The sequence below is a fragment of the Tiliqua scincoides genome, chromosome 2, assembly GCF_035046505.1.
Source record: "Tiliqua scincoides isolate rTilSci1 chromosome 2, rTilSci1.hap2, whole genome shotgun sequence".
Taxonomy (NCBI): domain Eukaryota; kingdom Metazoa; phylum Chordata; class Lepidosauria; order Squamata; family Scincidae; genus Tiliqua; species Tiliqua scincoides.
In genome coordinates this window covers 182470263-182494618 of record NC_089822.1, presented here as the reverse complement: position 1 = coordinate 182494618, position 24356 = coordinate 182470263, and positions in this window count along the sequence as shown.

Genomic DNA, 24356 nt, shown 5'->3' with positions numbered 1-24356 from the left:
GTCTGCATTCTGCTTTGACTTCCAAGCTGGAATGTTTGAATTCCAAGCTATGCAAAATAAGAGCACAAGCGTGCTGTGTAATGGGACCTTTGGCTGATTGTGGCTTAGGTTTGAAGCCTACATTGATGATGTCACTCCCAGCCATGACATCACTTGCAGGTTAATGAGATCACTTCCAGTGGGTCCCAACAGATTACCATTCTAAAAAGTGGGTCCTAGTGTTAAAGTTTGAGAATCACTGCTCTAGCCAGTAGATTACATCTGTTTCTACTGGACATGCTAAAGGAAGATAATTAGTGCAAAAACCAGATGAGAATCTAATCCGAAGCATGTGTTCTTGATTTGCTGGTATACAATATTTTGAGAACAGTCTTACAGCACAATCCTAGACATGTACACTTGGGCCTAATCCTATGCAGTGCGTGCAGGCTCACCACCGGTGCACACTTTTGCACACTGTTTGCAGGGGTGAGCGCCGGCCCAGAACAAACCCATGCTGGGTAAGTCGGGGCATGGGGGAAGTGGGGAGGAGGCATTCAGGGTGGGCGTAGACTGGGGAGAAGGTGTGGTGGGGGAGAGAGCGAGGCAGGAAGGGGGTGGGACCAGTGGAACTCAACTCTACTGGTTCTGGAGCCCCGTGGCCTGACACCAGGCTTCTTGATTCTGCATCAGCTAAAGAACTGCTGCAAGTTGAGTAGCCCCATTGCGGGGCTACTTCCCTTACTCAGGGGAAGGGAACGAATGTTCCCTTTTCCTGAGGAGCAGCCAGTAGAGCTTCCCAGTTGCACTTAGGATGTCTTGGCAACCACTTTTGGTGCTGCAGCAGCCCTGAGCTCAGGATTGGGTTGTAAGTCCCATTTTGTTCAATGGAGCTTACTCCCATGTAATGTTATGACCTAAATAAAACAGGAGGACCTTGTGGGACCCATAAAACTAAGTCAACCCTCCACTGCTGTTGATCTGAAAAGTATTAAGTCCCAAAGAACAACAATCCAAGCATTGGACTGATTACAGTTGCTTCCTGTGCTAAATCTGATATATGTCTGATGGTTGCTAAGATTATATTTAACACAAAGTGGGTGTTTTTTTAAACACTATCCATTCTTGAATCCACAGCCATGGCTTAGATACAGGAGGGGCAGTGCAGTAAGTACTGCAGGAGCTGCAGTAAGTCAAATACGCACCCCTCCCACCCGCTGTTGGAGCCATTCTGGGCAGCGATATCAACATGCCCCTGCTGCCTGAAACAGCTCCGGTGGTGAGTGGGAGGGGGTGCCTGCTTGATGCGTTGCAGCTCCTGCAGTACTTACCACCCCGCCTCTCTTGGAGCTATGCCACCGATCCATAGCATGCTGATTTCATTCTTGTTCCAATGGCAGCTGATACTGGAGACAGCCACTGTCTTCAGGCACAATCCTAACCAGCTCTACTCAGAAGTAAATCCTATTATGTTCAATGGGGCTTACTCTCAGGAAAGTGTGGTTAGGATTGCAGCAATCTATATAGGGATGCCTGTGCAGATTGCTGGAGAATCAGTTCTGGCAAACGAGCTGGAGTCATTGCCAGCCTATCATATTTATCACTCTCAAAACTGGCAGCACACACCTATTTACCATTGCGCAGCACTTATACAAAGTCAGATCTTTCTGATTTCATAGCATGCCATAAATTCCTGCAGAGAGCACAAATGGTCTCATATAAACCACGGTTAACTGACATACATCAAGAATTCTACAAAGCCAGCTGTGCTTGTGGCATACTAAACTTACAAGCAGGAGGGAGGAAGTTTGGGGAAGAACCTGCAGGCCTCCGAGTGAGATGATGTCACCACTGACTTGTAGCTTGATTCTAAGCAGTGCAGGATATAAGAACGTGAGCTCAAAGTCCTTGCTTTATCTCGCTATGATTTTGGAAACATTCTATGACTAAAGAGACAAATAAGTTTCCTGATTATGGAGACTTTTCTTCAAACCACCACCATGCTCTACAGCAAGATCCAGCTGAAGATTTGTATTGGAACTGGGTGGATTATTTTCTTTAAGGGGTTGGCTCTCTTCTTTCCAGTTATACTCAGACTGAAAAAGAGGATATAGGGAATAAATGTCTGAGTTTGCAGCATGTTAGAATTCCATCTGCATTCTGAGGAGTCATACTCCTAGTGCAAAATCTCTGTAACTTCCATAATACTCATGAAGTAGCATATTAGATAAAGGGCTCAGGGCCCAATCCTAAACTCACCACCAGTACGCACTGTCACAAATGTGCCATAAAGCATGTTTGTGGGCCCTCAGTGCCAGCCCAGCACTGGAGCTAGCCCAGTGCCAGCCAGCAATGGGCTAGTGCTAGTGGAACACCAGTGCTCCGCTGTTCAATGGTCACCTGAACTGTGGGGTGGCGGAGAAGTAGGTGGGGGCGTGGGAGAAGGTGGGGAGGAGGCATTCCGGGGCTGGGGAAATGGGGGGGCATGGAGAGAGAATGGGGAGGTGGCGTGCCAGGGAAAAGGAGTGGGGCGGGGGAAAAGTTAAGATCTGGTGTGTACAGCTGCCACTGAGATTGTGACCAAAGTACCACAGACAACCTATAAACAGCTCTATATGTGGATAGGTTTGATGAAAAAAAAAAATGTGTTTCCTGGCTCCTACAAGGAAAAATATGAACAGCCATTTTGATTTGCATTATTTTATTTCCTTTAGAATCTGATCTTACATGTAAATTTTGCCGGATACAGGACCTCATTAAAGAAGAAAGACTTTCTGTGCTTTCCCGCCTCTCTTTCAGTAATTAATTGTTGCTGTTGGCACTGTGAGCCCAGTCTTTTCCATTGTGCCTGAGTCTCTGTAGCCTGGGACATTTGCTACAGGATGCTGAAACCCAAGACAAAAACATTAGCACAGAAGGCTTCAAGAAATGCCTTATTCATTGTTAGCACAGACAATAACCTTGGATTCTTCATTCTGTTCCTCTGAGCACCACAATCATAACCATTCAGATGGTGGTAGTTTGCAGGGAATTAAGACAAAAAGAGGATGAAGGATTTGCTTCATGTTAATGAGGGACAGTTGGAAGTCATTTCAGAAATCACCCAAATGTACAGTTTGACTATGCTAGGTTTATAAAGGAAGATCTCTGACAAAGGAGCATCCGTCTTCCAAATGGCTATCATTTTTCAACTGCCCATGTGTCTACTTCATGGGCTCTAACATCTTGGCACAACTTGAACCTATGGTAATGTCTTCCATGGAAATAATTCATACTAAAGAACAGTGTACACATTTCTCCATGCACCAGTGCACTACTCCCTTACACCCAAGTTTAGAAACTGAACGGAATATATCAGCAAAACAAACACCCTAATCTTCCAAAGTATTTATTGATGTTAAAGAGAGATCCCTTCTGAAAGTCAAGCTCACACTTGCAGGACTAGCTCACTATCTCCCAGGATCTGGGACAATGTGTCAAATCTTGCCCCTTACCTAATGGCACACACACACCACATCCATTGTGGCTTCTCCTCCAATAGTCTAGCCCAGGGGTCTCCAAACCCCGGCCTGAGGGCCTGATGTAGCCCGTGGCAAGCCTCTATCCGGCCCGCGGCCAGCCTCTTGTCCCCTGAAAGCCCCTGGCCCACTTTGCCAAACATGACTGGAACTGTGCTCTGGTTGCATCTGGAGGGTGTTCTAAGGGCCAGACAGGTTGAATGAATGAGCCCATTCATTCATTGATTCACACATCTAAGTTCCATCTCTAATTTATTTATATAAATTTTAAATTTTTTTTCGGCCCTCAAAACTGTGCCAGACATTTGATGCGGCCCTCCGGCCAAAACATTTGGAGATCCCTGGTCTAACCCACCTCTCTCTTCTTCTCTATGCTTCCCTTTACACTCAATTTCCCACTTCCTTTTTAAAGCCAGGAAGCAGCAGGAGGAGGAGGAGTGGGAAGGCAGACAGGTGGAGGAAAGGCAGGGTTCTTGAACTAGGCATGGTGTTTTGTTGCACTAATGTGCTCTAATTCAGTGTTTCTCAACCAGTGATATGGGTACTGCTGGTGCTACTCATGGGGCATCCAGATACCTGCCACTTGGCAGCAAGATCAGTGACATGGCACAACAAACAACAGTAGGACACTTGGCTTAGCAGACAGAGCTCCAAAGCATGCTTGACAAAGTCCTCCTCTCCACCCTGAGCCTCTTACTAGTGTTTGTCACAACATATCTGGCTTTCCAATCCAGAAATAACTGGTGATGGACATCATCACCAGTAACTTCCAGTGGTACTTCCAATAGGCGGACCATGTGAAGTGGTACGGCGGGGGACAAATGTTGAGGAATGCTGCTCTAGTTGATATTTGAAGGGAAGAGCCACAGATGTTTCAACAGTGGGGAGGAACAACAGAAAATTGATCACTAGAAAAGCTTCTACTGGAAGAAGCACACTAAAATGAGCCAGCGGAGGGAAATGCTTAGAGGCATCACTCAGGGCTTTAGACACATTTAAAACAATGATAAATGCCCAACTTTTACACTGTGTACAAGAATTATGACAGCAGCATAACTAGGTACTGACATGCTTGTGACTCCATTGAAATTTATGGTTAAATTCTTAGGCTTGCAATAACGTTGGGTCTTTTGGGGGATATATGCTATGGTGAATGTCAGAAACTCAGCATATGCTGATATTTACAATGTTTGGGAGACCAATGTGAAAATGTCACAAGTTATTGTTATTGTTGAGAATTTTTATATACCACTTTTCAAAAATAGTGATCAAGGCAGTTTACACAGCAAAAGGAATGAGAGGATGGCTTTGATACTTACTGTTACTTTTCCTAATTGTTTCCTGGAAATGTCAACATTTATCAAGATCCATTGGTAAATGGCTAAGGGCCCAGTCCTATCCAACTTTCCAGTGCTCGTGCTACTGTAATGCAGCCCCAAGGTAAGGGAACAAATATTCTCTTACCATGAGGAGGCCTCCGTGACTGCCCCTCCACTGCAGGATGCAGCACATAACCTGTTGGTATGGCTGCATCAGCACTGGAAAAGATGGTTAGGATTGGGCCCTAAAACATGTTCACATACTTTCTCTCTGAATTGCAAGAATCTTGCTTCCCAAATGGTGGAGAGCACATGCACTTCAGTGGTGCAAACCATGGTTTGTGATTCCAGAACCACAGCAGAGCCAATGATTCTCCACACCTAGAAATGAGTGAAAACCGCTTAATTTTTTTGGTGGCGTTTGCCAAAGTTAGAAGTGCAGAAAGAGGTATTATGTGTTTGTATTCAAAATTTACATTATAAGTACAATCACTTTGAAAGTATACTAGGTAGGTGGTATAAGTAGCATAATGATAGCAGATGCAGCCACAGTGATTACCCATCAACCCCCCTCCTTTAAATAATAAATAAAAACCAAATAAATTTTTTATTTTTTTTTGCAGATTTCAGAGTGTTTTTTGCTTATGTTTGACAAAAATGAGAAAGTGCAGAAAGCAGTGTTATGTGTTTTTACTTTATCACCATTTTCAATCACCCCTCTCCATGCCAGACTGTTTCCATATTTTTTGGCAAATTTTTTTGTCTTGGATCATGGTGAGAAAACGTGAGTGAGGACTGGAGCAATTTTTGTGCCTTTTTTGGTTCTGTATAAGAAAAGAGATAGAATCAATGACAAAAAATGGGAAGGGTGAAATCTATGAAGGTTGAAAATACTTTGTGAGGCTACACTTATAATACAGTGCAATCCTATGCAGTTTACTCAGAAGTAAGCCCCATTGGGTTAACCCATTTTTGCCCATCCCACAGGTGTACACATTTAGTCCCAGTTGCATATATGCGACATTGGGAAGAAACGGCTTAAATGGGGGGGGGCAGTAGCTCATAGGTGTGTATAGGATTGCATCTTTATTCATATTGCATACAATATAAGACAGTGCACACATAATGTTTATTAGGGCAATAATTCCAAAACACTTGGAATTATGCAGGAATCCTATAAGCTTAGCTCAACACTTGGTCTTACTCAGGGAAGAGTCAATATCTGTGTATGTAAGTAGAGGGGAAGAGATCTTGCATTCATCGCCTAGGATCCTTCTGGCCTTTGGCACAGCAAGTGGCAACTGCTTTATCAAGTCATTGACATGCGGTGGTGGTTCTGAGTTCTTGTCCATCGCCCCTGGTTGGACTCTTAGAAAGAATGGGCCATTTCCTGTAATGAAAGCGGTGGAGACCTCAGGGCATTAGAGTAAGCTCCATCTAGTCTTGAAACAGAGGTAGGATATTGATTTCTTTTCTGTGGTGTCCTCCGAGATCTCATGCCAGCAGTCATTTGCCTGGTTTATCACAGCAGGTCCTTTCCCCCTAAATAAGCTAGAAGAAAATAAAAACTCACAACAAAACATTCCATATTCTGATTGGTCTACGGTGCTGGTAAAGTCTATTGTGGTTTTCTGTGTGCCACTTCACACAGTAGCAGTTCCAAGCTTTGGGGAGTCCTGAAGCAAAAGCCTTACAGGAGCCCTCAATGGTGAGCTCCCCTATGCTTTGGAAATTGCATGCCTGTGCTAGCTACTCCCACATGATTCCTGAGTACTGGGCAGCAGAAAAACACAAGCCCTGCTTCATGTCTCCATCAGCAGCTCCCCAAGCGTTAGTGATGGAGGACACTTGTCTGTCCACTGCCCTGTGGGGTTGCTAGGGGAATGCAGGGGGTGCGGGCTGCACTGGGTGATGTAGGCTAGTGACCAAAAATCACTAAAATTGTGGTTTGTAAGGATAATACCATCATGTTATATTCCATTTGATGCATAATTTATAGCAGAACGCAATGAACAAAACCAGAGTGAAATAGCTCAATTCTGGCCAAAAAACCAAAATGCAACTGTCTTTGCCGACGATGCAGCTATCACTACCCACTCTGCCAAAGATCTCCAGCAGCTCATGGATCGTTTTAGCAAGGCCTGCCAAGATTTTGGACTGACAATCAGCCTGAAGAAAACACAGGTCATGGTTCAGGATGTGGACTCACCTCCCTGCATTACAATCTCTGCGCATGAACTGGAGGTTGTCCATGACTTTGTGTACCTTGGCTCAACGATCTCCGACACTCTTTCTCTCGATACCGAGCTAAACAAACGCATCGGTAAAGCAGCTACCACGTTTTCCAGACTCACAAAGAGAGTCTGGTCCAGCAAGAAGCTGACGGAACATACCAAGATCCAGGTCTACAGAGCTTGCGTCCTGAGTACACTTCTGTACTGCAGCGAGTCATGGACTCTTCACTCACAACAGGAGAGGAAACTGAATGCTTTCCACATGCGCTGCCTCTGACGTATTCTCGGCATCACCTGGCAGGACAAAGTTCCAAACAACACAGTCCTGGAACGTGCTGGAATCCCTAGCTTGTATGCACTACTGAAACAGAGACACCTGCGTTGGCTCGGTCATGTCGTGAGAATGGATGATGGCCGGATCCCAAAGGATCTCCTCTATGGAGAACTCGTGCAAGGAAAGCGCCCTACAGGTAGACCACAGCTGTGATACAAGGACATATGCAAGAGGGATCTGAAGGCCTTAGGAGTGGACCTCAACAAGTGGGAAACCCTGGCCTCTGAGCGGCTTGGAGGCAGGCTGTGCAGCATGGCCTTTCCCAGTTTGAAGAGACACTTGGCCAACAGTCTGAGGCTAAGAGGCAAAGAAGGAAGGCCCATAGCCAGGGAGACAGGCCAGGGACAGACTGCACTTGCTCCCAGTGTGGAAGGGATTGTTACTCCCGAATTGGCCTTTTCAGCCACACTAGACGCTGTTCCAGAACCACCTTTCAGAGCGCGATACCAGAGTCTCTCGAGACTGAAGGTTGCCAACTAGGTTGCCAACTAGATATGTAACAAAAAAGTACATTTCCTTAATTCGAAATGAACCAATGAGACTGATTGTTCAAAGAGCCAATGAGATGCTATTCTGACACAGCATGGAGCCAGGGTGGTGTAGTGGTTCGGGAAGTGGACTTAGACCTGGAAGATCCAGGTTCAAATCCCCCCTCAGCCGTGAAGCTTCCTGGGTGACCTTGGGCCAGTCACTTTCTCTCAGCCTCACCTACCTCACAAGGTTGTTGTGAGGACAAAAGGAGGGGAGCAGCTGTGTACACCACCCTGAGGTCCTTGGAAGAAAGGCAGTTTAAAAATGTGAAAAATAATAAGTTGTTAGTAAGGTGACACCCTGGGGGTGTGACACCACTATTGACCAAAGTAGCTAAAATCATGGTTTATAGCAGGGGTGCTCACACTTTCTTGGCTCAAGAGCTACTTTGAAACTCAGCAAGGCCCAGAGATCTACCAGAGTTTTTTTTTTACAATGTTCGCGCCATCATAACAGATAACATTTATGTATACAATGTATGTTGGTGTACCTTGAGCCCCACTGAGTATAACAGGACTTACTCCTGAGTAGACATGCCTAGGATTAGGTTGTGAGGCTGCAATCCTAGCCACACTTACCTGGGAGTAAGCCCCATTGAGTACAATGGGACTTACTCCCTGCGTTTCCTCCCAGAGGCAGCTGAAGGGGGGGGGTCGGCACTCCGCGATCTACTCGTTTTGCCTCGCGATCTACCGGTAGATCGCGATCCACCTATTAAGCACTCCTGGTTTATAGGAATAATACGAACATGTTATATACGATTTGATGCGTAACTCACAGCAGAATAAATACCACATTGAAATATCTGTGTTCTATTAAAGGTACAGTCAAAAAACCAGCAGGGTGGGACAATGGTATACTACCATGCCCACAACCTGGATCATTGCTCTGCCCGCTGAATGAGAGGAGATCCATCAAGGGAGTGATGTGCTGGCTTCCTGAATGGGTTTATGCAAACCCTAGTGATGCCACTGCCACTGCCTAATTCTAGATTGTCCTGCTTGGGAACCCAAAAATGAGGCATACCAGGAAGCAGTGGGGAGCAGACAGCATTAGCAGAAGACTTCTTTCTTTCCTTGGCAATGTCAGGGGGCAGGACATTGGGGAACTGAAAAATGGTCTGTTACTGGGGCTGTTTCTCTAGAGGCACCTGGTAAGCATCTCCATGAGGCATGGCTGACCAAGTGGTGGTGAGAAGGAGCAGCAGCTGGCCATCACTGCCTCAGGAGTTGATGAAGCATGGATGTGTATACATGGGCTCTCAGATCATGCTCCACTGGGAGCAGATGTTCCATAAAAGATGGGTGCCTGCGTTTCTGCAACAAGTTTGTCGCGTCAAGTCCCTGATAATATTGAAATAACATTTGCATCCGAATATACAAGAGAATATCAATCTGAGAGCCTAGACACTTGCACGAGTATTTGCATTTTTAGACATGTAAATATCCTTGAACCGTTATAAAAAGTAATGGTTGCCCTACATTGGAAACACAAAGTATATTTCTTTCTGTGTTGTGCATAATAGACCCAACAGAAAGTTCAGGTTCACATACAAAGATTGCAATGAGTGTTGAAGCCCCCTATCCTCCACCAAGGTTTTGCCATGATTCGCTCATCCCCATGCATTATTTTTAAAAGCAAAGGAAAAATACTGGGCACATTAATGGTCCAATCCTATCCTGGGCCTATGGCAGCAGATCTCGTGATCCTTCTCTGGGTTTTTGATGAAGGGCAATGAAAGCTTCTTGGTGGAAGTGGACATGCTGCTTACCTCTACCTATTACAGGTGAACTTGACCCCAACTGGACCCTCTGGAGCTGTGCTCCGGTCACCTCTGGAGGGCTTTCTGAAGCCTGCAGAGGCAGCGTGCATTCACCTGCTGCCTCTGTGAACTTCAGAGTGGTCATTTTGGCAAAAAAAAGAAGAAGAAAAAAAAACTACTTCCGGTTTCCCCCTGGGAATCAGAAGTGACATAAGGCATTCTGAGGTCTTGGAAAGCCCTCCAGGATTTCCTTATATGGCATAAAAATGTCACTTATGGTTCCCCGAGGGAAACCAGAAGTAGCATTTTTTTGGGGCTGAAACAGCCATTCTGAAGACCACAGAAGCAGCAGGTGGATGCACACTGCCTCTGCGGTCTTCAGAAAGCCCTTCAGAAGGGGAGTATAGCACAGCTGTGATCCCCTTCAGTAGGTTTAAGGGGCAGAAAATCACGGATTTGATTATTGGCGATCTTTGGTATTCTCGGGGGGGGGGACGATGACGACCAAGAATGTATCCCGTGTATTCACCTAGGCCTCACCTGTATATACCTTGTATATCTCTAATGAACCAGATCTCTCCTCCAAAGAAAATCAAAACTCAAACAGTGCAGCTACCCTGGAACTGATCACCACTCAGGACAGCTGGCACAAGAATATATTTAGCATATTTCTGGAAAGTTTCCAAAGTTGCCTGATATTAAAACCCGGTTAAACAAGTGAGATATCCTACTTAGGGAGGAGAACTACCCCTAATGTCATTACATGAGAGGGGCCAGGATTTCTACAACCTCATTGTAGGGAAATGACATTGGTTTGTATGCTTTTGAAAGAAACATGCTCTAGAATGCTGTTTTCATATTTGGTGCTGCTGTGAGGGTTGAAAATATTTTTGAATTATAACATTTGTAAAAAATGCATGATAAGCTGTGCACACCTGCAATTTACTTGTAATACTGAGCACATTTTCTTTCTTGGTGATGTATATATTTGGGAAATGTAATGAAATGTAATAAAAAAAAGAATTGGCATGACATTTCATTGGAAAAACGCATGCATCAAGTCAGGAACAAAGAACTACTGCTTGAGAATCAGCTCAGTAAGATTCCTTTTCTCCTGTCTGGCATTTTTTATATAAGCGGATCAAAGCTGCCGAGAAAAATTATAAATATTAAGCTAGCTCCAGTTTCAAATTACTTCCAGCTAAAGGAGCAGACACAATCCAGGCTATATCTTGTGACAGAGATGAAGCAGATTCTGATGTGTCTTCCAGAAGTTTACTTTCATGCTTCTGTGGGCCATCATCGGGTTTCTCTTTTAATTGGCACTCTGGGGTAGGAAGTGATATTAATTCAGAAATGGCTGGACTGCAAAAGGTAAGCCTTCAGAGGCACACCATATTATCTAAAATGCTTTCTCAGGCAACAGGCACTAGTCCCAATAGGATCCACTTCCTTCTCTCTGCTTTCTTTTTCCCAAAAGCTTTCCCTGTCATCTTTGGATGCTAGTCATTGACCTTAATTGTTCTTGCCAGCAGATTTTATAGTAATGCAGAACTTTTGCATTTTCCTACTCATGCTCTGAGAATGAAAGGCATCTGCCTTGCCAGTGGAGGCCACGGGGCCCTAAGTAAGTCAAGGTCCATGTGAGCCTTCCTGGGTTCCCCGCCTGTCAGTCCACCAGCTGCTCTACCTTGCTCAGCCCCTCTGCGGTTCTGGAGTCTAATGGTGGATGCAGTCTTTTAATATCTCCTTAGGCAAGTGCTTGGAAATGTAATTAGTGAATGTGATTTAAGTAAAAAAGATAGAAGCAACTTTATATCTGTTCTTGCTTGGAATATTCTAGATGGCTAAAAAAACCAAGACTGACCCCTTGCTTATACTCTGTGTTCAATAATTTATTTCAGAGTCAGATTGCATGAACTAGGAGGCAAGACGGCCTCAGTGGACATCATTAGCCAAATATATGGAAAATTAGAGGAGCACAAACACTGCATCTCTCTTCCTATAAGGTTTTACGACCTCCTTGATAGGAGGCAATTGGATAAACTCAAGGAAGTGGAGCAGACTGTGGGCCAGACATTTGAATTACAAGTGTCTTTCTAAAGGATTTTGCAGGCAGGCAGACTATCCTGTTGCCCAAATGGGATCTTGTACTTCCTCAGTGCCCTCTGTGTGGTCAAGTAGGCACAGGCACATGAATAATTCCTTGCCATCTCATGGAAGGGGCTCCATGCTGAAAGCTCCAGTGTGTTTATGAGGATAAAGGGCAAACTGAGAGTAGATTGGCACAATTCGTACTTTGGCTACTACTCCTACTACGCCTGCAGGAAAAGAACCAGGGCTGCTGATAGGCTCCTGAGCCTTTGGTGATGAGTGGCCTTATTTTACAGGTGAATTTAGTCTCTAGTTCAACCATTTTCAACCACTGTGCCGTGGCACACTGGTGTGCCATGAATGGTCCCCAGGTGTGCCACGAGAATTTGGGAGAGGGCCATTTATTAGTAGGGTCAATGGGGGATGTGAGCCCCTATAGACAGCATGGTGTGCCTTGCCTGTTGTTAAAAAACTGATGGTGTGCCTTGACCATTTTAGTGCCTTGATAGTGTGCCATGAGATGAAAAAGGTTGAAAATCACTGCTCTAGTTTATGAAATGCTGGTAACTGTGGCATGCTTTCATTGGGAGATGCTTTAAAATATTCAGAAGCAATCCAACAAGTTCCCTTACATAGGAACTGTGGCTACAATTGCATGCACATTTAATTGGGAGTAAGCCATTTGTATACAGCTGGCCTTACTTCTGAGTAAGCATGTATAGTGGTGCACTGCACTTAAAAATAAAATGCACTCAATAAAGCTGTGTTAACATTTGTGTTAAGTGTGTTAAAATTTCACACTTCAGTTTAGCTTATTGTCTCTTTAGCACAACATAAAGTGCAGCTGCCTTTATAACCCAAAACGAAAAGGGGGGAGGAAGAATTAGTGCCGTCTACAGATTGGGGACTAAATGGAATGAAAGCTCCATAGAAATGTTGCCCTTCTGTAAAAGAGAAGTTATGTTCCAGGCTAAAGGGCAATTTGTTTGCAACCTCATTTCTGAAATTTTCAGTTCCTGAAAGACAGTCACCTTCTGTCACACGTTCGTGCAACATTCTCACCCAATGAAAGTGCTTGTGAGTGCTCAGATTGAATTTTAGCTCCAGGTATAAATGCAGCTGTGATCACACCATCTTGTAGACCTCTCAGGATCGAGAAACATATTGTCCTTTTGTGGTCTCACTTTTTTGACAATAAGAATCTTTTCTGCTCTGTGCAGCACCTGATGCATTAGTGAAGTTCCAAAAGTAAAGACAAGAAATAAAGGCAGAACCATGAGCCCCCCCCCCCCATTAAAAAGTCACAACAATACAAAATGCCATGCAGTCGAGTAAATTGAGCAACTGTCCTGTAGTTGCAAGATCCAGACCATGAGAAAGCTGCTGTAGTTAGAAGTGCATAGGAAAGACATTTCTGGAACATGGAAATTCTTCTGTCACTGAGGTATGGGAAAAGAGCAGTGGGTGACCTCCCTTCTCGGCAACTCTTAAAGAAATGGATCCATCTCCTGGTCTGACTCTGGAAACCCTATCTGCCAGATTTGGAGCAAAGAGAGTATTCAAATTACAGAGGGGGAGAAGGGACCGAAGCCCCTTACTTTTTGGAAAAGCCCTCTTAACTATGTTTTTAGAATGCAATGGAGGGCATGATTTGGATAAAATTGGGGTGGGATTTCTGGATTTCATTAAGGCCCCCCCCCCACCTTTCATCCCACAATAAACATTGACCAGAGATCTCCAAAGACTATAAAAATTTATCATCAGGTTATGTACTTAGAGGAAGAATAAATAGTATATCCCCATTTCCATTATGTGCATCACATCACTGGACTGGAGTTGCTACCTTTCTTTTTGACAAGGCTCCTGTGCATTTGTAAGGCAATTCTTAGCCTACGTCAACTACTTAGCTGGTTTAAGTCTAAGGACCCTAAGGGGTTGTGTCAGGCCAGGAAAAGGAGGACAAGGTCCTGGCATGTGCTAGTGCCACTGAGATCCATCTCCTCCCATCTTCAAACTGCCCCGCCTGCTTCACTCCCAATGCCAATCATCCCCTGAACTACACACAAACTGCCCCTGTTGCCATGTTCCCTGTTTTGGTGGGGCTTGTGCATGCCACTGTCATGCGCACAGGGCCTCTGGCTGTTTGTACTGGCAGAAGATGTCCCTACTGGGGTGCATGGCAGCAAATCACAAGCCCACAATAAGATTAGGCTGCCTGTTTTATTGGTTTTAGGTTGTAATATAGATGTTGTGCTTAAATATGTTTTTAAATTTTGTAAGCTGCCTTGGTGAGGTAGAAATTGGAAAAAATAAAATAAGAATAAATAAAATAAAGAATAACAGTTGCCCCTTGGCTATCGTAATATGGTATACTTTAGCAATGGGGGTATAACTTAAAATGGCACATTTGTGGTTTTTGAATCTGAAATGAATTGAAATGTTGTACAATATGCTTCAGGATGTCTGTTCTTCAAAGCCAACTCATTGTATGTAAAAGTCTTGAGTGGGTGGCACAGACCTCCATTATGCCTTTAAATCAGAGAAGCTACTTTCAGACAGCAGTTTCTTGTTGCTTCAGCAGTGCCAAGAACCTGGCCATGGACGGAGGAACTAGACCCCAAACGGTCTGATGTTTCAGTGGAACTATAAAATGTTGATGTTATTAAAAATGATAGTTAGAGAGTTTCAGATGGATGGAAATCAGAGTGATCAGAAGCGATGCTGGTGAGGAACAAATGACTTAATACTCTCTTGATGTAGCAAATGCTTCCCCCCCCCCCACCTTGGGATACAGAATTACAGATGAAGGGTTGTGAATTGTGGGTATGTTATTGGCTGTTTGCCCACATCTGGCATCAGGTTTACTGGAATGGAAATTCCAGGAATCAAATCACGCTCTGAAAACGCCTTCTTTGTCAATTAGAAGATTAGAGTCTAATGAAGAGATGCCTCCGTCGTAAGCAGTTAAAAACACTTAAAAATAAGGAAAAACAAACCAAAACAGAATTTATTAAGAAAAATAAGGAAATCTTGTCAGGAGCAGTGAACGGACTCCAGCCCATGGTGGTTAGATGGTTCCTTTTCAATGCAAGTAGAGCCTTAATGGTCAGAGGTTTGACATTCAAGAGGAATCATGGAGCTGGGCAGGGCTGGCCTTAGGCCAATTTGCCCCATTTCGTCAAAATGGGCCCTGCACTTTGAGGGGCCCCATGCTGGTCCCTCAGTGTGATCACAGCATGTTCAAAGGCTGGCTGTGCATCTGTGCATTGGGCCTATTCATCTGTCCCTGTTTCCGAACAGCTCGTGGAAGCAATTGGCAGTGATTTCAGGGTGCCACGCTTCTATTCCAACTATTTAGGAGGAGGAGTTCTGGTCTAGAGGGTAGAGCCTCCGTTAGCCCGAAGATAACATCAGAAGGTCACCAGTTCGAGGACACCGGCAGCTCCCTGAACGGCTGAGAATGGCGAGACCTTGAAGCAGCTGACAAGCTGAGCTGAGTGATTCCACCTGCTCTTGCTGTGAGCAAGAAGCGTCTTGGCTACCCTTCATGTGAGAGGTGGAGCTGCTTGTCAGCCTGTGTGAGAGAACTGGAGGCCAGAAGTGAGACCAAACCAGGAAGATCCATTCTGAAATGTTGTTGGTCTTGAAAGAGAGAACCTCTATGATTGTAAAAATCCCCTTGAGGGATTTAGAAATGCCTGCCTATGTAAACCGCCTTGAATAAAGTCAGAGGAGTAATCCAATGACCAGAAAGGCGGTATATAAATACCTAGTTATTAATTATTATTATTATTATTATTATTATTATTATTATTATTATTATTATTATTATTATTAGTACTTAGTTTAGAATAGTTTCCACGTCAATGGAATACAATAGTTTCCACGCCAACTATTTCCGGGTGCCACGCTTTGTGTGTGGCACCACAACTGCTTTTTCAGCTGTGGCTATATGGTAAGTGGGGGGGACAGGGGCTGCAGGAATGCCCCAAATTAGGCCTCATCGCTTTTGGGGTTGGCCTTAGTGGGAGGGGGGATGAGGGGAGAGATGACAGTCTGAATGCTGCTAATTCCATATTGTTTACCCATGCTATACCTCTCCACCCCCATCACAGTAAGATCAGAAAAGCATCCCTATTCCCTTCCCTTGCCTTCCTTTTTCATCTTTTTTGGCAGTACCGCTTGTTGTGAACTTAAAAAAAAAAAATTCTCTTATGAAATGGGTGAAGTGAGGTCAGACCAGACACAAAACATCAGACAAGTAGGTAAAAGTAGCCATGTATGTCTGAAGTGCTTCTGTACAAGTGCAGCTGACTACCATTATTGCTTTAATCAAACCTGATTCACTACAATTTGGCTTGATGAAGCCGCTTCATTTTTCACTGCATGGCTTTCAGCAAATCCTTTTTCAGTGCACATTATTCATGTCCCTACTTTCACAAACTGGTCTTGATATTGCTATTGATCTCTAGTGGAAACTGTTGACAATATCTTTCTAATTGTTTGGAGCAGGAATGAAATTTAATTGCACAACTGCACTTTATCCTAAAATAATTATGGAGGGTCATAAATTAACCATTCGGTTTTAATAATGTCGAGCAACATATGTCTCCTGATCTTAAATGACTGATGCCCATCAAGTAACACATCAATGAGAATGTATTATAACAGTTTTTCTCAACCGGTGGTACCCGTACCACTGGTGGTACTTGAGGTAGTGTCCAGTGGAACTCACAGGACCCTGATGCTTGGCAATGTGGCAGCTGGAGGCTTGGCTCAGTGAGCAGAGCTCCAGTGTGCACTATTCCCATGCTCAAAAAGTACTCCTGTCTGCTATGAGGGCCCAAACTTTAGCCTGTGCGTGCTGGCTTACTGTTGGCATGTATTAGAGCAAACACGCCGTAAGGCACATTTGCAAGCCTTATTGTGGGCCCATTGCTGTCCAGCGCTGGTCCAGCTCCGGCGGTGGGCCTGCATCCCTGTATCGAACCGTGTGGTGCAACATGAAACTCTCTGATTCTGCGGCAGCTCCAGAGCTGCCATAGAATTAAGTAGCCCATTGTGGGGCTACTTCCTTTACTCAGGGGAAGGGGACAAATGTTCCCTTCTTCAGAGGAGGTGATGGCAGGTCCCTGGGGTGCGCTGGATACTGTGGCAGCTGTTTTGCCACTGCAGCAGCCCCGTGCTCCAGGCAGCTCAGGATTGGGCTGGGAGTCTTTTACTGGTGTTTGCTGTGTTGTGTCTGGTCTCCCAATCCAGAAGTAACTTGTGATGACTTCATTGCCACTTATATCCAGTGGTACTTCTAACAGATGGACCATGTGAAGTGGTATAATGGGGGGGAAATGTTGAGAAATGCTGGATTAGAATATGGTTACAGTCATCCCAGTCTTATTAGCTTTAGTATTAGAGAAGAATGAAACTTCTTGGAAAACCTGTGAGTAGAGACCGCAGCCACCATCTATCATGTCTGTAACCACATTTGCAGAAATGTTTATTGACTGGAGTAGCTTGTATATGTATACAGTTCCCTTTTTCACATAATTTCATTCAATGTTGGCTGAACACAGAGAAGGCGGTGAGAACATGTTTGCTGGCCACGCTCACTGGCTCTGAGACTTGGAGTGGAAGATTGATTTACAATCAAACAGTAAACAAGCAAGTTGGGTTTAAATGAGAGACAATTTTATTTCAATTAATTCACATGAAGGATTCCTAACAGTCCTGACATTCCACTTCTCTTTTTCTGGGGCTTCCCTTTCTCAGATAAGACCACCAGCTACTGTATGTTCCCATCCTTCCATCCCATCAATTGTCTTTGAAAGACAGTCCTTACTGAATGGTTGCAAGCAGAATCGGGACAAACACAGGCCTTCTCACAAAGCTCCAAGCTTTTATGAGCAATTACAAGATGCCCTGCTGGCATCTTTTCTTGATAAAGACGGGGGCCACTGGCTTACATTTTCAAGCCTTTGCACAAATGTCATCAGAGTCAGGCTGTGTCAAACAACAGTGTCAGGTTTTGCATGTATTTGCATGGAATATGTGCAACAGCTTGTTTCAAGTCAAACATTGGGTGCTTCTGCCTTCCTGCCTAATCTATTATGGTTTGAGTGCAAGCCTACTGGCAAGCCTATTTGCACTACGGAAGTTTGTTTATATATTACATTTGGAATTCAGTTTACCATGTGACACTTTCTCTGTGGCTGCAACCTTCCCAGTTCACTTTCCCCTATGAAAACACATGTGCCTTGTGATTAGACAGGTGTCAGTCAGTGTGACAGCTGGAACCCACCAGAGATAGTACAGCAGAGGCTAACAATGGAGTGCCTTGAGCGTTTGCCTACAATTCAGTTTGCACTGGCAAAGTGCTGATTTATATTCACATGAGAAGACACTTGTCAGGAAGACATCATTGGCTGCAGCTTCCTGTTGAGCATGAACTTGATGGCAAACCCATGCTTGGAGCCATGTACTGTGTGAAATGGCATATATGCAGCGCAGGACTTGCTATGATCTAGTTTGTAAAACTTGGGCTAGAAATGCTGAAAATACTTCTTCTAGTCTTTAACACTAAGAAAGGACCTGAAGAAGAAATTGAAACTGTACAAAGCAGCAGCACGTGAAACGTATCCCAGAGCATGGGTGGAAAGAGCTTAGGCATGTAGATATTTCTCAGACTCCCCATTACCCACGGTCAGGAATGCTTGATAGAAATCCCATGAAAATTCACCAAACACGAATGATCAGAGAATTCACAGAACCTGAAGCATCAGGTAAAATCTGCTTAGACAGAGTTATAGCAATAAGAAGCTGCCTCATGGACCATTGGTCCATCCTGCTCAGTATTGATGACGTTGGCTGGTAGCAACTCCACAGGGGTTCAGACTAGAATCCTTCTGTGCCCTACCTGGATATATCAATGTTGGAACCCAGAACTTTCTGCATACTGAGAAAGCACATGTTCCGCCATTGAGCTACAACCCCTCCTACTGTAACAGCCGTTGGCGCCACTTCAGCGCCAGCGGCTGATTACCCCCTTCCCAGCCTCATGCCTCCAGGCTGAGGCTAAGCCATGATTGGTTATCGCAGCTGGGGGGAGGCGGGACCGGAGTGCCAGCCTGGAGCGCATGCTCTGGCTGGGCTCAGTTTGCCTCCAGCTGGCAACAAGGACAGACGCTTCCTTGGAGGGAGAGAATTAGGCAGGCTTGCGGCCCCGCCAGCGGCAGCGCGCAGTGCCCAAGGAGGCAAGGGCGAGCAGGAGCAGGTGGGCGCGCGGCTGTGGAGCCTCCTGCCCCCCGTCAACGGGCTGCAGCAGCAGGCAGTGGGGATCCTTGGTCAGCGAGGCGGCGGTGGCCAGGCGGGCAGCGATCCCACAAAGGAGGGCATCGACGCGCAAGGTGTGAAAGTGCGGGGAGAGCCTTGCTGGGCTGACGGGCGCTCCTCCATCCACCTGAGGGTCCCAAGGAGGAGAGCAGGTGGCGTTGGAGCACTTGGGAGTCAGGGCATGTGCCTCCTCCCCTACTTCTTTGTGCCTACAGGATACAGGAGATAGGCACCTGTATCCTCCAGTGAATTTTAGCACATGGGGGGGGCATTTTCTTATAGGTCACTATGGGAAAGAAAAGCCAAAAGAGGGGTGGGAAAGCCCTGAAGAGAACTGCACCCCTTCCTTCTCCTCCAGTTTCTTCTTCAGAGGGGGAGGAAGATTTCAATGAGCTGAGAGCTCTGTTGGCACGCTTTGAGGCCAGAGAGAAGGAGAAAGCCCTCCATGGTGCGGGGAAAGGTGATGGGGGTGGGGTATCTGATACAGTTACCCTGCTGCGCAGATCTACCAGGAAAGGGCATGGCGCCAGACTTAGTGAACTTTTGTCTTCCAGGAAGCATGTGAGGGGCCAAGGGGGTGTTGATGTTCCAGAGCCGTCCTCCCAAGGGGACCACACGCCTGAAGTAGAGATCACAGGTGCCACGCAGGTAGTGCAGAAGGGCGCGCAGCTGGCTCCAGGCGCTTCAGGTGAGCTGGTACTGGATGCAGGCGGCAATATAGGAGCTGTATGGGATGCGCGGGAGGGCTTCGCAGTGCCCTCTGCCGCCCTTGGGGCGCAATGGTGGCCCTGGTCTCAGTGGAGGGCACCCAATCCATATTTTCCAGGGGACTCATACCAGGAAGGAGGCCAGGGTGGGCTTGCCCAGGCTGCAGTGGTGCCAGCCGGTACGGGCACTCCTCCACCCCCTGTTTGGGCACCTGGGGTGCTAGGTTTAGCAGCTTCCTCCCCCCCCGGGCACTTGATGGCCCCTTTGGCCACCCCTGGGATGCCGTTGGGGGGTTGTGTGGAACAGGTTGAGCGTCCCCGGGTATCTTACGGGGACATTGCTCTCCCCCTGGGTGGTCATCTGGCTCTAGCAGTCAAAGAAAAGATCTGGAGGGGCGAATATGTGGACATGTTCAGCCTCCTGCAGTTCGAGCCAGAACCCATTCTGAAGTTGGGGGAGCCATTACGGGACCAGGAGATGGTGAGGAAGCGGAAGATTGACAAGAACTGGGCTAACTGGCTGAACGGTTTTGTCATTTATGCATCCATGCTGCCTGCAGATGTATCCTAACCGAGCCCCTGCTCTGTTCAAGTACTTGCATATTGTGCACAGGGCATTCAGGGATTATACTGGCACGGCCTGGATGGCTTATGACCACCATTTTTGGTTGCGCGCCGCACACAATCCGGTGCTGCATTGGCGTATTCCGCAATGGGAATTGTGGACACAGTTAGTCATCCCTTCTAGGCTGGCGTGGGGTGACCGCTCAGACAGTGGTCATCTTATTGCCAGGAAGAAATCGGAACCCAGCAAGGCACCCAACGGTGCTCCGTGGGTTCAAAACATGCAAACGTGTTTCGAATTCAATGCCTCAGGAAAGCGTGGAAGGAACAACTGTACTTTCTCCACGCATGCAGTTTGTGTGGGGCAAAACACCCAATGTCTTCCTGCCCTAAGTTGGGGGGGCCCAGGCAGGGTGCCGGGTAGCAGGCAGGGCGTAGCCGCAGGGGTGGCACTCCCTCTTTCCCTCCCCCCAATAGCAAAGGGGCTAGCACCAATTAAGTTGCCTCAGTTACGTTTATGGTTGGGTTCTTACCCTGACAAAGTTGCAGTGGTGCGTTTGGTTGAGGGGTTTTCTTGGGGCTTCCGAATTCTGGCGGCAAGGCCTGTTGAGCCTGTGCTGGCCGAGAATTTGCATTCAGTTAAGGGGTTGGAGCATGTTGTTCAGAAAAAGATTGCTAAGGAGGTGGAAGCGGGCAGGGTGGTTGGACCTTTTCCGACTCCGCCTATTCGCAACCTGCGGGTTTCTCCTTTGGGGGTGGTTCCCAAGAAAGCTCCAGGGGAGTTTAGGCTAATTCACATCCTTTCCGAAGGGCAGCTCTGCGAACAATGGTATCCCTAGTGACCTGTGTTCCGTCAGGTACACTTCTTTGGACCAAGCAGTGGGGCGGCTGCGGTCATGCGGCATGGGTGCACTAGTGGCAAAGGCGGATATAGATTCAGCATTCCGCCTGCTGCCTGTCCATCCAGATGATTTCTGCCACCTGGGCTTTCGTTTTGAAGGTGCCTATTATGTTGACAGATCGTTGCCAATGGGATGTGCTATTTCGTGTGCCCATTTTTAGTGTTTCAGTACCTTCTTGGAGTGGGCTGTCCAGTACCAGACCGGGTTGGTCACTACAGCTCACTATCTCAATGATTTTTTTATTTATGGGACCGGCGGGTACTGGAACATGCGAAATGCTGCTCACAACTTTTACTTCTCTGTGTGAGCAGCTGGGAGTTCCCCTGGTGCACGACAAGACCGAGGGCCCCGCCACTAGGCTTACGTACCTTGGCATCGAGTTAGACACTTAATCAATGTAGTAGGCTCCCTGAGACCAAGTTGCTAAGGTTGGCGGGCTTGCTTCGGCAGGCCCTGGTAGCCAGGAAGATGACCCTGAGGGAGCTCCAGGTGCTAGTTGGGCATCTTAACTTCACCTGCCGGGTCATGGCACCTGGGCGGGCCTTTTTGAGGCGCATGTGTGAAGCAATGGCAGGGCTGCGCCGACGTTCCCACTGCATATGGGTCACGTCCGCCCTTCAGGATGATGTGGCCATGTGGCTCTGGTTTCTTGACCAGTTTAATGGTATTTCATTTTGGGGAACACAAAGGCTGGTGGAAGCCAAGTTGCAGGCACAATCTGATGTGGCTGGGGGTCACCAGTTCGGAATTTATTTTAGAGGCAGGTGGTGCGCTGTGTGCTGGCCAAGTGAATGGGTGCGGGAGGGCATCACGAGAGATTTAACATTTCTCAGGTTTTTCCCTGTCCTGGTGGCAGTTCACGTATGGGCCCCTGAGTTTGCCAATTCCTCCGTTTGCTTCTGGTGCGACAACCAGGTGATGGTCAGAATCATCAACAGGCAAACGTCTAAATGGCTCAGGGTGATGCGCTTGGTGAGAGCATTTGTTCTCCAGTGCTTATGAATTAATGTCCTCTTTTCTGCAAGGCACGTGCCCGGGGTTCAAAACAGTATTGCCGACACTCTCTCGTTTTCAGGAGGAGCGTTTCAGGCAGCTGGCTCCAGAGGCTCGTCTGGAACCAGAACCCATGCCCCTATGGCTGTGGAGCCTTGGCTCAGCACTGCCCAAAACATGATCTGGGCTTCCCTAGCAGCTGCCACCAGGGTCGGTTATGGGAGGAAGGTTCAGGAGTTTTTGGCTTTCCGCAGGCAGCAGCATCTGGAGGACGCATGGCCTCTGCCAGTGCACCACCTGATGAAGTTTGTGATTGCCCTTCGGAACAGGGAGTTGTCAGCGCACTTGATCTTGGTCTACTTGGCAGCTCTTTCTTTTCAGTCCAAGGCTTTGGGATGGGCTGACAACACTTCTGATTTCCGGGTTCGAAGGATGCTGGAGCGGATTAGGAGGAGCTGTCCCGTGCCCCAGGATGCCCGAAAACCGGTCACCCCGGGCCTATTACAGGGTTTATGTGCTGACTTTGGTTTGCATTGTGCATCGCATTATGAGGCGATGCTGTTCAAGGCTTGTTGCCTGGTCTTATTTTGGGGGGCTTTTCACCCTAGTGAGGTGTTATCTGTTTCCAAGTTTCGCCCTGGAGACAGAGCCTTGCAATGGGATGATTGTCAGTTGGATGTTAACCATGTTTCTCTAATTTTAAGGTGTTCTAAAACTGACCAGCGAGATAAGGGCCAGTGGGTCCACCTGAAAAGAGCTGCCAATGTGGAGATCTGTTCGGTTCAGGCAGTCATGGACTACCGCCGCGTGGCGCCCCGGGGAGACGGGCCATTTTTTCGGCATCAGAACACCTTTCCCCTGATGGTTTACCAGTTCAGGGCAGTTTTTAATGCTGCCTTGAGGAGGCTTGGAGTGGCAGCCTGGCAGTTCGGCCTGCATTCCTTTAGAATTGGTGCCGCATCTATGGCGGCCAGGCTTGGCTTCCATGCGGGAGCTATTCAGAGGATCGGGCGATGGCGCTTGGGTGCCTTTAAGTACTATGTTCGATAAGGCCCACTGGTCGCGGGGGGCGGAGTTCATGTTATCAGGCTTCCCCAGTGGTTGGGGGGAGGCATGTTGACTGGCATAGCCAGGCTTGGTGTTAAGCGGAGGGATGGTCTGGTTGGAGTCCCTAGTTGTGTTGCCTACGGCATCTTGTTTGTTGTTCTGTATCTGTGGCTTACGTTGCAGGTCTGCGTTGGTCGACTCCGGTCAGGGTTCTGATCTGCGGACACTCAATTATCTTTTGGGCCCAGAAAAGAGTGTTGGCTAGCAGCTCTGGCTCCCAGTTGGGACTGGGTGGCCTGGCCAGTGTCACCTGGGCCGCCAGAAGGGGCATGTGCTGGGGTCAGTTCCTGTCCATGCTGCTTAGCTATCTTGAATGGCATCTCCCTCCCCAGGTAATCATGATGCATTTAGGGGAGAACAACCTGGGCCAGAGGACCTCGATGTCCTTGAGGTTCCAGGCCTGCAGGGAGTTCTCACTACTTAGAAGTTGGTTCCCGGGGATGGCCATCCTTTGGTCCAATCTCCTCCCTCGGCGTGTCTGGCGTGGAGCACGGAGTGTCCGTAGAATAGAGGTCATCAGGAAGAGAGTTAACGCTTACCTGGGGAGGGTAGTGGTTAAGCAGGGCGGGGCAGTGATACAACACCCTGCGATTAGGTTTAAGCAGCCTGCCTTGTTCCACAGCGATGGGGTGCACTTGTCACCAGTCGGCAACCATTTGTTTCTATCCGACCTACAGCAGGGCTTGAAGGAATTTATCCTTGTGGGGAGCGGTAAGGACAAGCGCTAGGCTGTCCTTCCCTGTGGCAGGATATGTGCGGGGCTGGGTAGGTAGGTATCTGGCTCGGTGTCGATCCAAGGCAGCAAGGTGAGGGGTGAGCCTGAACCGCTCCCATGATGCCTGACCGGCTCCAGGAGGCAGGCAGGTGAACCCCTTGACTGGACTGTCAGGCCAGTAAGGCTCTGTCGACTGGTCTGAAGTCTGGCTGCCTTGCCCCCTTTGGGGGTGGTGTTGAAAGGCTGGCAATTGGCAGCTGGGGCCTCAAGC